The sequence below is a fragment of the Pristiophorus japonicus genome, chromosome 33 (genome assembly GCF_044704955.1).
Source record: "Pristiophorus japonicus isolate sPriJap1 chromosome 33, sPriJap1.hap1, whole genome shotgun sequence".
Lineage (NCBI taxonomy): Eukaryota > Metazoa > Chordata > Chondrichthyes > Pristiophoridae > Pristiophorus > Pristiophorus japonicus.
Window position 1 is genome coordinate 6,927,244 of NC_092009.1, and position 15,149 is coordinate 6,942,392.

At 46.0% G+C, this 15,149-nt stretch overlaps 2 non-coding genes across 2 annotated transcripts; both read left to right on the forward strand.

Annotated features, from left to right (window-relative positions):
- Positions 1-1,931: 1,931 nt before the first annotated feature.
- Positions 1,932-2,004, forward strand: trnav-aac (transfer RNA valine (anticodon AAC)). The gene has a single exon. It is a non-coding gene; the product is annotated as a tRNA-Val (tRNA).
- An 8,642-nt stretch (positions 2,005-10,646) lies between these two features.
- On the forward strand, positions 10,647-10,718 carry trnae-uuc (transfer RNA glutamic acid (anticodon UUC)). Its single transcript has one exon. It is a non-coding gene; the product is annotated as a tRNA-Glu (tRNA).
- Positions 10,719-15,149: the final 4,431 nt, after the last annotated feature.

Here is a 15,149-nt window from a genome sequence, read left to right on the forward strand (position 1 = left end):
TGGTGATCATTTTCCAACAGGCTATTGACTCGGGATCAGTTCCTATCGACTAGAGGGTAGTTAATGTAAAACCACTTTTTAAGAAGGGAGGGAGAGAGAAAGCGGGTAATTATACACTGATTAGCCTGAATCAGTAGTGGGGAAAATGTTGGAATCAATTATTAAGGATGAAATAGCAGCGAATTTGGAAAGCAATGACAGGAGCGGTCCAAGTCAGCATGGATTTATGAAAGGTAAATCATGCTTGACAAATCTTCTGGAATTTTTGAGGATGTAACTAGTAGAGTGGACAAGGGATAACCAGTGGATGTGGTATATTTGGACTTTCAAAAGGTTGTTGACAAGGGTCCACACAAGAGATTGCTGTGCAAAATCAAAGCACATGGAATTGGTGGTAATATACTGACGTGGATAGAGAACTGGTTGGCAGACAGGAAGCAGAGAGTTGGGATAAAAGGGTCCTTTTCAGAATGGCAGGCAGTGACTAGTGGAGTGCCTCAGGGCTCAGTGCTGGGACCCCAGCTCTTTACAATATACATCAATGTTTTGGATGAAGGAATTGAGTGTAATATCTCCATGTTTGCAGATGACACTACACTGGGTGGCGGTGTGAGCTGTGAGGGGGACGCTAAGGGACTGCAGGGTGATTTAGACAGGTTAGGTGAGTGGACAAATTCATGGCAGATGCAGTAAAATGTGGATAAATGTGAGGTTATCCACTTTGAGGGCAAAAACGTGAAGACAGAATATTATCTGAATGGTGGCAGATTAGGAAAAGGTAGGTGCAATGAGGCCTGGGTGTCATGGTTCATCAGTCACTGAAAGTTGGCATACAGTTAGAGTAGACAGGAAAAAGGTAAATCGTATGTTGGCCTTCATAGCTTGGTGATTTGAGTATAGGAGCAGGGAGTTCTTATTGCAGTTGTACAGGGCCTTGGTGAGGCCTCAACAGGAATATTGTTTTCAATGTTGGTCTCCTAATCTGAGAAGGACGTTCTTGCTATTGAGGGAGTGCAGCAAAGGTTCACCAGACTGATTCCCGTGATGGCTGGACTGACATATGAGGAGAGACTGGCTCAACTGTTCCTTTATACATTGGAGTTTAGAAGGATGAGAGGGGATCTCATCGAAACATACAATATTCTGATGGGACTGGTCAGGTTAGATGCGGGGAGATTGTTCCCGATGTTGGGGAAGTTGGAGCTGGCTCGAGGGTCGAGATGGCCCACTACTGTTCCTAATTCTTATGTTCTTATGTTCTTATAGCAATTCTGGAAGAATAACATTGAAACGAAATGTGACCTGACACCCAGTAAGAAGTTTTAAGGTAGAAGGTTAAATGTTGCATCCCTTTCTGCAAAAAATTCCTTTCACAAACATTTCTCTGACCGAAACGGCACAAAGCAAAAATGTTCCTTTGAAAGTCATTAAACTCCCGAATTTCCGTGCCCCGCGAATGTCCTGAATTAGATGCCTCTAGTTTTGCCGACTCAATCCATGTCCCTTTGCAATGTTCTGCTTCCACCCACACTATGACATGCGCCACTAACTTATCGAATCATGGAATGGTTACAGCACGGAAGACCATTCGGCCCATCGAGTCCGTGCCGACTCTCAGCGAGTCCCACTCCCCCGCCCTTCCCCCATCGCACTCCAATTGTTTTTCCAACAGACACTTTTCCAACTCCCATCTGAAAGATAAGATTGATTCTGTCTCCACCGCCCTTTCAAGCCGTGCATCCCAGATCCTAACCACTCGCTCCTGTTCCTATGAGTAAAGTCTGGGAAACACGAGATCAATTCCTGCCACACTCACAGCCTTCCGAAAGATCGCACATTCATTCTATTCTCGGAAAACCAGCTCTTGAAGCAGCGGCCAGCTGTGTAGGTTAAGGCTCTGGTTATGTTTCTAGCAACATATCAATCGCAGTGTTTCTGTAGTGTAGTGGTTATCACGTTCGCGTAACATGTGAAAGGTCCCCGGTTCGAAACCGGGTGGAAACATTTTCGACATTGTTCAATTAAATATTAGGAATAATTGACATTAATGTTTCAATATTAACAAAGTTGGTGTTTGTTTCTGCTGATGTTAATAACCATTCAACTAGGCTGGAGTTTAATATTTTGATATTTCAAATAACAGTTTTGATATTTGATGTCTCCAAGATTAGAGCGACTAATTGATGTCCTGTTTCTGACTGATCCATATTTGATCGGGGCGGAGGAGCGGTGTGAGATCGGGGCTCAGGAGAGGCGAGGGCCCAGGGACAGCACGGGCCAGCCCACACTGCGATCTATGGATAGTCGGCACATGTGTACACACTAGGTCCATGCAGCAGAGCTTGGTCTGTGGTCGCCTTGGGTAATCCTTGCCTCTGGACCAAGACCTTGCTCGGTCAAGCCCGTGTGGTGGCCGGTGTGCAACGGTCACTCCACTTGAAAACAATCCACCCACAGGCATCTTCCACCTTTCAGGATGTAGTTCGGGACCTAGATTGTCAGGTCCCTCATCGAAACACCTATGAACTCATCCCTTTTTAGTGTGGAAACAAATCATCCTCGATCCGAGGGACTGCCTCATACTATACTTTTAACAAAATGCAGTGTCTCACAGCCCTGTTTCATTGGCTGGTTTCTCTGTACAGTTCTGTACAGATTCAAACTCTACGCAGTGTCTCTCACTCCGTCCCGTTTCCATCCCTGTGCAGAAAGACCCTCTCAAAGCTGCACGTTCCGGCTGCTTTCAGTTGAGTTGTGAGAGATTATTAAAGGATCTTGCATCTCCACCGCGCTTCACAACAGCAAATCGAAGCCGCAAACAACCCATCGACTAATCGCTCGTCCACAGCTCCGCAGTGAGTGAGGCCGGGACTGTCATGTATGCAACCAGCATTGTAACCCATGTATAATCTGACCTAAGTTGTACACTGTGAGAACAATGAACACTTGGTGGTGAACAGGTTCGAGACATTCCTAACCTGGACCTTCAGGTTTAAAAGGGGAAGCACCACCCACTTCCATCACTTGAGTGCGAAGAAATAAAAGACAGGTCACAGACTGACCTTGTCTGAAGCATGGGCCTCGTGGGCATTTACACTGTATAGTAAGGACGTATCAATGGCGACGAGAAACTGAGATTGAAACCACATGAGCATGGCCACGAGCAGAACCGACAAGAGGTTCTTTGTTAAGCAATGGTTGGGACAGAGATTCAACATTGTCAAAGCATCACACAGTACTCCAGGCAGCCAAGGGCAGTCAGGCATGCCCCAGTATGTAGCCAATCCCAGAGGGAGAGTTCGACAGAGACAATAGCAAGCTGAATAGCGATTCACGTCATTGCAAGGGACAATGCGGCCAATAATGGGGCCATCAACACCTGTTAATGGTGCACACAAGGACAATCACGGGGCAGTCAGTGACGATCGACTGGCAAGAGACCTTTTGTTTCCAACAGCAGCTCATGTTGGAGGCATGGAGGCACACACTCAGCCAGAGTTTGCAGAGATGAGCAAAATACATGCAGAAATTGCAGAAATGAACACTGGGGGAAATCGCTGGAAGCTGAAGTTCAGCGAGTTCATGTGGAGCACGTATAAAGTTCATACACCAGGACGCCACCGATAATGATGAAAGTGCTCCTCAATGGCATCCCAGTATCAGTGGAGCTAGACACGTGGACCAGCCAGTCCCTGATGGGTATCAAATAGTTCGAAAAGTTGTGGGCGTCCAAGGCCAGGAGGCCAAAATTATTGCCGATTGAAGCACAGCTACGAACGTACACAAAGGAGATCATTCTGGTGCTAGGCAGCGCCACAGTATTCGTGACCGACAAGTTCGCTTGCTGTCATGAACTGGAAATGGGGCGATGTCAATGCAATTTCCTCTGTGGAGCGAGTATCATGCTCACAGATCCTGAACAAATTTGAGTCATTATTTCAAACCGGCATTGGCACTTTCATGGGAGCCAAGGTAGTGATTCACATGAACCCGGACGCCATGCCAGTACACCACAAGGTCAGGGCAGAGCCGTGCGTGATGCGGGAAACGATAGAAGGCGAATTGGACCGCCTGCTAAGGGAAGGCATCATCTCGCCAGTCGAATTCAGCGACTGGGCGAGCCCGATTGTGCCGGTGCTCAAGGCGGATAGGTCGGTCAGGATATGTGGTGATTACAAGGCCACCATCAATCGGGTGTCATTCCAAGACCAGTACCCGCTACTGAGAGCGGAGGACCTCTTTGCGATGCTATCCGGTGGCAAACTTTTTTCAAAATTAGACCTGAACTCAGCTTACATGACCCAGGAGCTGGCGAGTGAGTCGAAGAAGCTGACCACCATCACGACACACAAGGGGTTGTTTGAGTACAACAGATGTCCGTTCGGGATTCGTCGGTTGCCGCGATCTTACAATGAAATATGGAAAGCCTCCTCAAGTCGATTCGAGGGACGGTGGTTTTTCAAGACGACATCCTCATCACGGGTTACGATACTGAAGAACATTTCCACAACCTGGAGGAGGTGCTACGCAGACTGGACCGGATAGGGCTGCGACTGAAAAAGGCGAAGTGCGTCTTCATAGCTCCAGAGGTAGAATTCCTGGGGAGAAGGGTAGCAGCAGACGGGATCAGCTCTACTGCCTCCAAAACGGAAGCGATCCAGAGAGCACCCCGATCCCGTAAAACGACGGAGCTGCATTCGTTCCTGGGGCTCCTGAACTATTTTGGTCACTTTCTTCCCAAATTGAGCAAGCTGCTAGAGCCGCTACACGTGCTCCTAGGCAAAGGTCACGAATGTGTCTGGGGGGACAGCCAGAAAAGGACTTTTAATAGATCTCGCAATTTGTTATGTTCCAACACTCTGTTAACGCTATATGACCCATGTAAGAAACTTGTGTTAACGTGCGATGCGTCGTCCGATTGTGTCGGGTGTCAGTTACAGCCGGTAGCTTCGGCCTCCAGAAGTCTGTCCCAGGCAGAAAGGGGCTACGGGATGGTAGAAAAGGAGGCGCTCGCATGTGTATATGCAGTAAAGAAAATGCACCAATACCTGTTTGGCAGGAAATTTGAGCTGGAGACAGATCACAAACCCCTAACGTCCCTTTTGGCAGACAACAAGGCCATAAATGCAAATGCATCGGCCCGCATACAGAGGTGGGCACTCATTTTAGCCGCCTATGACTACACAATTCGGCACAGACCGTGCACCGAAAACTGCGCCGATGCACTCAGCAGGCTCCCACTCGCCAACACTGAGGGGGCTACCGAGCATGGTGCTGAAATGGTCATGGCTGTTGAAGCTTTCGGAAGTGAAGGCTCACCTGTGACAGCCCGTCAGATTAAAGTCTGGACAAATAGAGATCCGCTATTGTCTCCAGTCAAGAAATGTGTCCTGAATGGGGACTGGGCAGCCACGTACAGGGCATGTCGTGAGGAAGTTAAACTATTTCACAGGCGCAGGGATGAACTCTCGATTCAGGCCGATTGCCTACTGTGGGGAAGCCGCATAGTAACCAGATGGGCAGAGAGGTGTTCATCAGAGAACTCCACAATGAGCACCCGGGCATTGTCATGAGGAAGGCAATTGCCAAGTCACACATTTGGTGCACAGGGAAAGACGCAGATCTGGAACTTTGCGTTCGCAGGTGCAACACGTTTGCCCAGCTGGGTAATGCGCCCAGGGAAGCCCCCACTAGCCCATGGTCCTGGCCCACCAAGCCTTGGGCACGCATCCATGAGGACTACGCAGGTCCTTTAAAAAATGTTTTTTTGGTTGTAGTAGACGCCTGCTCCATAAGAATCAGAAGAAACATAAGAATTAGGAACAGGAGTAGACCATCTAGCCCCTCGAGCCTGCTCCGCCATTCAACAAGATCATGGCTGATCTGGCCGTGAACTCAGCTCCACTTACCCACCCGCACCCCGTAACCCTTATTTCCCTTTGTGGTTTAACATCTATCTATCTGTGACTTGAATAAATTCAATGATCTCGCCTCAACTGCTTCCTTGGGCAGATAATGCCACAGATTCACAAAACTCTGGGAGAAGAAATTGCTTCTCAACTCGGTTTTAAATTGACTCCCCCGTATTTTGAGGCTGTGCCCCCTAGTTCTAGTCTCCCCTACCAGTGAAAACAACATCCCTGCCTCTATCTTGTCTATCCCTTTCATTATTTTAAATGTTTCTATGAGATCACCCCTCATCCTTCTGAACTCCACCGATTAAAGACCCAGTCTCCTCAATCTATCATCATAAGGTAACCCCCTCATCTGCGGAATCAGCCGAGTGAATCGTCTCTGTATCCCCTCCAAAGCCAGTATATCCTTCCTTAAGTAAGGTGACCAAAACTGCACGCAGTACTCCTTTGCGACCTCACCAATACCCTATACAGTTGCAGAAGACCCTGCTTTTGTACTTCCTCCCTCTCGCAATGAAGACGAACATTCCATTCACCTTCCTGATTACCTGCTGCACGTGCAAACTATCTTTTGGGGATTCATGCACAAGGACCCCCAGGTCCCTCTGCACCGCAGCATGTTGTAATTTCTCTCTATTTAAATAATATTCCCTTTTACTGTTTTTTTTCCCAAGGTGGATGACCTCACACTTTCCAACATTGTATTTCATCTGCCAAACCTTAGCCCATTCGCTTAACCTATACAAATCTCTTTGCAGCCTCTCTGTGTCCTCTGCACAACCCGCTTTCCCACTAATCTTTGTGTCATCTGCAAATTATTTTACACTAAACTCTGTCCCCTCTTCCAGGTCATCTATGTATATTGCAAACAGTTGTGGTCCCAGCACCGATCCCTGTGGCACACCACGAACCACGGATTTCCAAACTGAAAAGCACCCATTTATCCCGACTTTCTGCTTTCTGTTCGCCAGCCAAATCTCGATCCATGCTAATATATATCCTCTGACTCCGCTTACCTCTATCTTCGGAAGTAACCTTTTGTGTGGTACCTTATCGAATGCCTTTTGGAAATCTAAATACACCACATACATCGGTACACCTCCATCCACCATGCTCGTTATATCCTCAAAGAATTCCAGTATATTAGTTAAACATGATTTCCCCTTCATGAATCCATGCTGTGTCTGCTTGATTGCACTAAGCCTATCTAGATGTCCCGCTATTTCTTCCTTAATGATAGTTTCAAACATTTTCCCACCTACAGATGTTAAACTAACCGGCCTATTGTTACCTGCATGTTGTCTGCCCGCTTTTGTAAACAGAGGCGTTACATTAGCTGCTTTCCAATCCGCTGGTACCTCCCCAGACTCCAGAGAATTTTGGAAGATTATAACGAATGCATCTGCTATAACTTCCGCCACCTCTTTTAATACCCTGGGATGCATTTCCTCAGGACCAGGGAACTTCTCTACCTTGAGTCCCATTAGCCTGTCCAGCACTACCCGCCGAGTGATAGTGATTGTCTCAAGGTCCTCCCTTCCCACATTCCTGTGACCAGCAATTTCTGGCATAGTTTTTGTGTCTTCCACTTTGAAGACCGAAGCAAAATAATTGTTTAAGATCTGAGCCATTTCCACATTTCCCATTATTAAATCCCCCTTCTCATCTTCTGAGGGACCAACATTTACTTAATCAATCTTTGCCGTGTTATATACCGGTAAAAGCTTTTACGATCTGTTTTTATGTTTTGCGCAATTTTAATTTCGTAATCTATCTTTCCTTTCCTTATTGCTTTCTTAGTCATTGTTTGCTGTCGTTTAAAATTTTCCCAATCTTCTAGTTTCCCACTAACCTTGGCCACCTTATACGCATTGGTTTTTAATTTGATACTCTCCTTTATTTCCTTGGTTATCCACAGCAAATTATCCCTTCTCTTACTGCCCTTCTTTTTCACTGGAATATATGTTTTTTGTGCGCTATGAAAGAGCTCCTTAAAAGTCCTCTGCTGTACCTCAATTGTGCCACCGTTTATTCTGTGTTCCCAGTCTACTTTAACCAACTCTGCCCTCATCCCACTGTAGTCCCCTTTGTTTAAGCATTGTATGCTCGTTTGAGACACTACTTCATCACCCTCAATCTATATTACAAATTCAACCATACTGTGATCACTCCTTCTGAGAGGATCTTTTACTAGGAGATCGTTCATTATTCCTGTCTCATTGCACAGGACCAGATCTAAGATAGCTTGCTCCCTTGTAGGTTCTGTAACATATTGTTCTCAGAAACAATCCTGTATGCATTCTATGAATTCCTCCTCCAGGCTACCCCGTGCGATTTGATTTGACCAATCAATATGTAGGTTAAAATCCACCATAATTACTGCCGTTCCTTTTTCACATGCCTCCATTATTCCCTTGATTATTGCCACCCCATCGTCAAGTTATTATTTTGGCGCCTATAAACTACGCCCACCAGTGACTTTTTCCCCTTACTATCTCTAATCTCCACCCACAATTATTCAACATTTTATTCATTGGAGCCAATATCATCTCTCACAACTGCCCTGATGTCATCCTTTATTAACAGAGCTACGCCACCTCCTTTCCCTTCTTGTTTATCTTTCCGAATTGTCAGCTACCCCTGTATGTTTAATTCCCAGTCTTCGCCACCCTGCAACCACGTTTCTGTAATGGCCACCAAATCATACCCATTTGTCATGATTTGTGCCGTCAACTCATTTACTTTATTTTGAATGCTGCGTGCGTTTAGGTAAAGTATTTAATACTAGTTTTTAATCTATGATTTTTAGTTTTGACCCATCCTGCAGCCCCTTTATATTCATACATATTGTCCCTTCCTATTACCTTGTGGTTTACACTTACCCCAGTGCTACTCTGCTCTGTTGCCTCCTGCCTTTTGCATTCTTTCTTGGGGTCCTTTTTATCTGCGCTCTCACCCACTCGAACGAGCTCAGAGCACTCTCCGGCGTTCTGAATACTCCTCGCATTGAGGCACCGAGATTTAAGGCTTGCCTTTTTATTCCACTTTGACCCTTTAGAATATTGATGTACAGAGGCCATTTTGGTTTTTGCCTCTGGGTTTCTCTGCGCTCCACTTTTACTCATCTCCTTTCTGTCTTTTGTATCTGTCTCCATTTTGTTTCCCTCTGTCTCCCTGCGTTGGTTCCCATCCCCCTGTCATATTAGTTTAACTCCTCCCCAACAGCACTAGCAAACACTCCCCCCTAAGGACTTTGGTTCAGGACCTGCCCAGGTACAGACCGTCTGGTTTGTACTGGTCCGACCTCCCCCAGAACCGGTTCCAATGTCCCAGGAATTTGAATCCCTCCCTGCTGCACCACTGCTCAAGCCACGGATACATCTGAGCTATCCTGCGATTCGGACTCTGATTAGCACGTGGCATTGGTAGCAATCCCGAGATTACTACTTTTGAGGTCCTACTTTTTAATTCAGCTTCTAGCTCCTTAAATTCCTCTCTGAGGACCTCATCCATTTTTTTACCTAAATCTTTGGTACCAATGTGCACCACGACAACTGGCTGGTCTCCCTCCCTTTTCAGAATATCCTGCACCCGCTTCGAGACATCCTTGACCCTTGCACCAGGGAGGCAACATACCAACCTGGAGTCTCGGTTGCGGCCGAAGAAACGCCTATCTATTCCCCTTTAAATCGAATCCCCTGTCACTGTCGCTGTCCCACTCTTTTTCCTGCCCTTCTGTGCAGCAGAGCCAGCCACGGTGCCATGAAGGTGGCTGCTGCTGCACTCCCCTGATGAGTCATCCCCCTCAACAGTACTCAACGTGAGGCCAACGTGATATCCGCTGCACTGCAGCCCATCAAAGGGCGAGAAACAACTGAATATAAAGGATGAGCTCACAAATATCAGGGGCAGTGCAGACTGGTCAATGTCAAACCCTCCTTTCTTATTCAGCAGTGGCATGAATGGGAGTCAGACGCCACAAAATTTGATTAAAGACACAAATACAAGCAACACTTGCAAATCTTTTCAGTGTAAAATTCTTTCACTTTTTTTGAAATGCTGCAGCGTTGAATCTGAAAATAAGCATGTTGGGATTTTATCTTAACTACTGAGTGTATGTTGTGTGCACGGTAGGAATAACTGGTGCTGTTAAATTTGATAAAAGTTGCCCCAGATTCGTGGTGTCATCGGCAATGAGGATTTTGAACCAGAAAGCTATAATACAGTGAGTAAAATGGGATATGGTTTTCGAGTTAAGAAGCAAAGCACAGGACAAATGATTGAAGTATGGACTGTTCCTGAGTTAGCATTTGTTTGATTGTGCAAAAGAAGGTGAGGGGTTAATTAATGATGGTTTCCCGTGAAAGCAAGAGAAAAGTTTAAGAAGAAACCATAAGGTGCCTGTCAGGTGAGCGCTGCTTGTGACACCTGGTGGGAATGGGCCGAGATTTTAAAGCCCATTGTATTACAGAACCTTCATAGAGACGAACATCTCCAGCTCACTGTGTAGGTCTCATGGTGCAATGGTAGCGTGTCTGAATCCAGATCCGAAAATTGCATGTTCAAATCACGTCGTGGTCACTGTTCTTTCGGGTATTGTGCTTCCAGAATTAATATTTTCTTTGCTGTTTGGCAGTAACCAGACCTTTGCTCCTAGGGCTGTCTCATTGTTTCCAAGGTCTCAGGCAGAGATTTTTTTTTATTTAAAAAAACACTTTATCCAAACCAGGTTCCCTGATGGTCTAGTGGTAAGGATTTAGTGTTTTCAACGCCACGGCACGGGTTCGATTCCCGGTCAGGGAAATTGTACTTTTAATTCAAAACCTTATAAAAAATAGTTCATCTATTTTACACATCTTTATGCATCTCCTGTGTAAAAAAAAATGAAGCATTGATTTAAACATCATTAATTAATACATACAATTCTATTGTCATATGATATATTTTGCTCTGAGCATATGAGGAATTTTTCTCCCGATCCCATTGGGTTTAATTCTGGTAATCTGGTGCTGAAAGTGGAGATGTTTCCGCAGTGTACCGCAAATCATAGACACCATCAGAGGCAGTCTCTCGGGATCGAGGAGGACTTGCTTCCATCCCAAAGTGAGTCCTTTGATGGCTGAACATTCCGATACGAGAGCCACAGACCCTGTTACAGGTGGGACAGACATACGTCGAGGGAAGGGGTCGGTGGGACTGGTTTGCCGTGTGCTCCTTCCGCTGCCTGCGCTTGGTCTCTTCATGCTCCTTGCGTCTAGAGTCAAAGAGCTCAACGCACTCCCAGAAGAACTTTCTCCACATCGGGCGGTCTGTGCCCAGGGCCTCCCAGGTGTCAGTGGTGATGTCGCACCTTACCAGGGAGGCTTTGAGGGTGTCCTTATAACGTTTCCCCTGTCCTCCTTTGGCTCCTTTACCCTGAAAGGAGCTCCGCATAAACACGTAAACATAAACACGTAAGGATGAGGGGCCGGAGTTGGACATTCGGCCCCTCCAACCTGTTACACCATTCAAGAAGATCCTGGCAGTTCATCAACAGCAAGTTCAAACATCTGGGTCGGAGCCAACAGGCGCCTGGCTGCAATGAGTGATAAAAACCTGTTTTGAATGGAAGCCTGGCTAGCTCAGTCGATAGAGCATGACACTCTTAATCTCAGAGTGGTGGGTTCGAGACCAACGTTGGGCGACTTCCTTTCATTTAATATTGCTTTAATGGAAAGCCTCTGACCGAAACGACACAAAACAAATATGTTGCTTTCAAAGTCATTGAACTCCGAAATTTCCACGCCCCAAGAATCTCCGAAATCAGATGCCTCTAATTTTGGCGACTCAATCCATGTCGCTTTGCAATGTTGTGCTCCCAGCCACACTATAAAATGTGCCACTAACTGATCGAATCATGGAATGGTTACAACACGGAAGACCATTCGGCCCAACGAGCCCGTGCCGACCCTCAGCGAGTCCCACTCCCCGTCCTTTCCCCGTAGCCCTGCAATTGTTTTTCCTTCAGACACTTATACAATTCCCGTCTGAAAGATAAGATTGAGTCTGCTTCCACCGCGCTTTCAAGCCGTGCATTCCAGATCCTAACCACTCGCTGCTAAATGGCCATCTCCTGTTCCTATGTATGAAGTCTGGGAAACACGAGATCAATTCCTGCCACGCTCACAGCCTTCCGAAATATAGCACCGTCATTCTCTTCTCGTAAAACCAGCTCCTGAAGTATCGGCCAGCTGTGTAGGTTAAAGCTCTGGTTATATTCCTAAGGTTGCTTCATGCACAGTGTTTCTGTAGTGTAGTGGTTATCATATTCACTTTCCACGTGAAAGGTCCCCGGTTCGAGCCCCGGTGGAAATTGTATTTTGGAGAAAACTTTTGCTGTGAAATAAATTGAACAAAAGTCGCCCCAGGTTCCTTGTCGCAATAGCACTGAACATTTTAAACCAGTCTCCAACATACAGAGTGCGTAAAGTCAGATAGGGGAGAAAACTTCATCAATGATTCAAAATCCTTAAATAATTAAAGTTCAGTTATTGAAGTTTCCACTGTCCCTCAGTAACAATTCTACAAAACAATGCTGTCGGTTAATGAATGGGGCATAAAACAAATAATCTTCACCCATCCCCATCCCCCGGCACAGAGTTTAATTAGTTGCATGTCATTATTTTAAAGATTTTGAATGGAAGAATTATTTTCTGAATCCGTGCTCCCTCTGTGAGCGCCGCATCACGAAACGAGCAGGAAACACATTAAAGAGTTTACCACAATTGCTGACATTTCTTTGCTTTTTTCTTGTGTTTTTTCAGCTCTTCGTCCTTTTCAGCTCCTGACTGCGGATATTGCTGTGATTAAACCTGAATACAATGCAATGTCTGTCTCACTGTTTCCCCGGTGTCAGGCAGAGATACGCCTGCTGCCCTCATTTATTGCATGTGACAGGACACAAAATTTCAAAATCAACCTGCAGGTGGCCACACACAGCACTGAATAGTCAGAATGGCTGAGCAGTATGCGGTGCTGTGTTGAGAGCACTGTCTCCTCTGGAGATATTATTTTTGCACCAAAAACTAATGTGCGATAAAGTGGAACAAGAGCAGTCCGGGTTGCATTCTCACATGATGTAAGCTACCTCGGACCCGGACCAAAGCTCCCTGGACACCGTGCACAAGCTCAGGAAAACAACGGGTGAGAGGATATCCCGGCCACTGGGCCTTCCAGTAAACACTGAACAAGTGCCCGGTCTGAAACTTTCCAGACTAATAACTTGTAACTGGAACTTCTAACAGTGCGAATGGCCAAGCGGTCTAAGGTGCTGTGTTCAGGTCACAGTCTCCTCTGGAGGTGAGGGGTCAAATCCCACTCCTGACATTCAGCGTTTTTAATTACAAACTCATTTGTTTGGACACCACTCTCAAGTGCTTTGGGACATCCATCGAACTTCATAAAATGACCCCACTTCAATTGCAAACAATGATATCAAAGTTACTTCTCAAACCGGGAATCGATCCTGGGTGGCTGTAACGAAAGGAATGGTTTTGTGAAGCATTGAAATGTGCCATATAAATATCTCGCACTGCTCATTTAAAAACACGGTTATAATTTGTTTCATTGCAAAGGAAAGCAGGCTCGAAGGGCCAAATGGCCGACTCCTGGTCCTGGTTCTTGTGTTCTTATACAGAGCACAGAACATATGATCAAATGATCAACTCTCCCTCAGTTCGCATTTTGTTCATTGTGCAAAAGAAGATTATGGGTTCATTAATGATGTTTTCCTGTGAAAGCACCATAAAAGTTTAAGGACAATAATTCACCCAACATGGGGCTCAAACCCACGACCGGGAGATTAAAAGCCTAATACTCTACCGACTGAACGAGCCGGGCCTGCTTATGGTGCATCTTCCTGTCGCTGATTGCTGCCAGGCGCCTGTTGGTATCGCCCCGTGGCTTTATCTCGAGCTTTATCTCGAGCTTCAAACCACGATACCGGTTCTCCTGAATTTCAAGGCTTGTACGGAGATCAATCATCAAAAGCCGTGTCATTAACCACAGCTGTCCCGTCAATTTTCTCATCGCAAAGTGCTTTCAATCCTTGTCAATATCTCTTGTCTATTTGCCGATGTTACCCGATTCTGTCGGTCTCTCTGGCTCTTTAATCTGTGTGTGGTCACCTGCATGTTGATTCTCGATGAATGCCTGTGTTTGTGTCTTCTACAACAATAGAAAATGTTTTTATATATTTCTTACGTTCTCTCCAATGCCTTGATATCCTTCCTAAATTGTGGTGCTCAGAACTGTAAACAGTTCTCCAACTGAGGCCTAAACCGGGATTGAAAATGTATGGTACAACTTCTTCGCTGGTGTCCTCTATTTCACTTCATATAAAGCCAAGGACCCTGTATTCATTTTAAACAACTTAATAACTTATCTACCCAGCTTCAAAGATTTCTGTGTGTAAATCACTCAATCCTTCTGCTTCTCTTTTAACACAATACCATTTAGTTTATGTTTTCTCATATCACCTCCCTTTGTTTCCCAGACCTTACACACAGGTAGAGGAGGAGGCCCATTCAGCCCCTCGAGCCTGTTGCACAGGAACAGGAGGAGGCCCATTCAGCCCCTCGAGCCTGATACACAGGAACAGGAGGAGGCCCATTTAGCCCCTCGAGCCTGTAACACAGGAACAGGAGGAAGCTATTCAACCGATCGTGCCTGTTACACAGGAACAGGAGGAGGCCCATACAGCCTCTCGAGCCTGTTACACAGGAACAGGAGGAGGTCCATTCAGGCCCTCGAGCCTGTTACACAGGAACAGGAGGAGGCCATTCAGCCGCTCAAGCCTGTTACACAGGAACAGGAGGAGGCCATTCAGCCCCTCGAGCCGGTTCCGCCATTCAATGAGATCATGGCTGATCTGTGAGCAAACTCCATATACCCGCCTTTGGACAATCTTCTTTAATACCTTTGATCAAAATGCGATGTAAAATGAACAACTGACCAAGCACGAACTGTCCTTTGCAGAAGGGAGTTCCAAACCTCTCCCACCATGTGTGTGTTGGAATGTTTCCGAATTTCACTCCTGAAACGTCTGTCTCTAATGTTTAGACTATGGCCCTAGTCTGGGACTCCCCAACCAGCGGGAATCATTTCTCTCTATCTACTATATCTCTTCCCTTTTTATCTTTGAAAATTTTGTTCAAATCAATGCTCGACCCTCTAATTTCCAGTGGGTGTAATCTC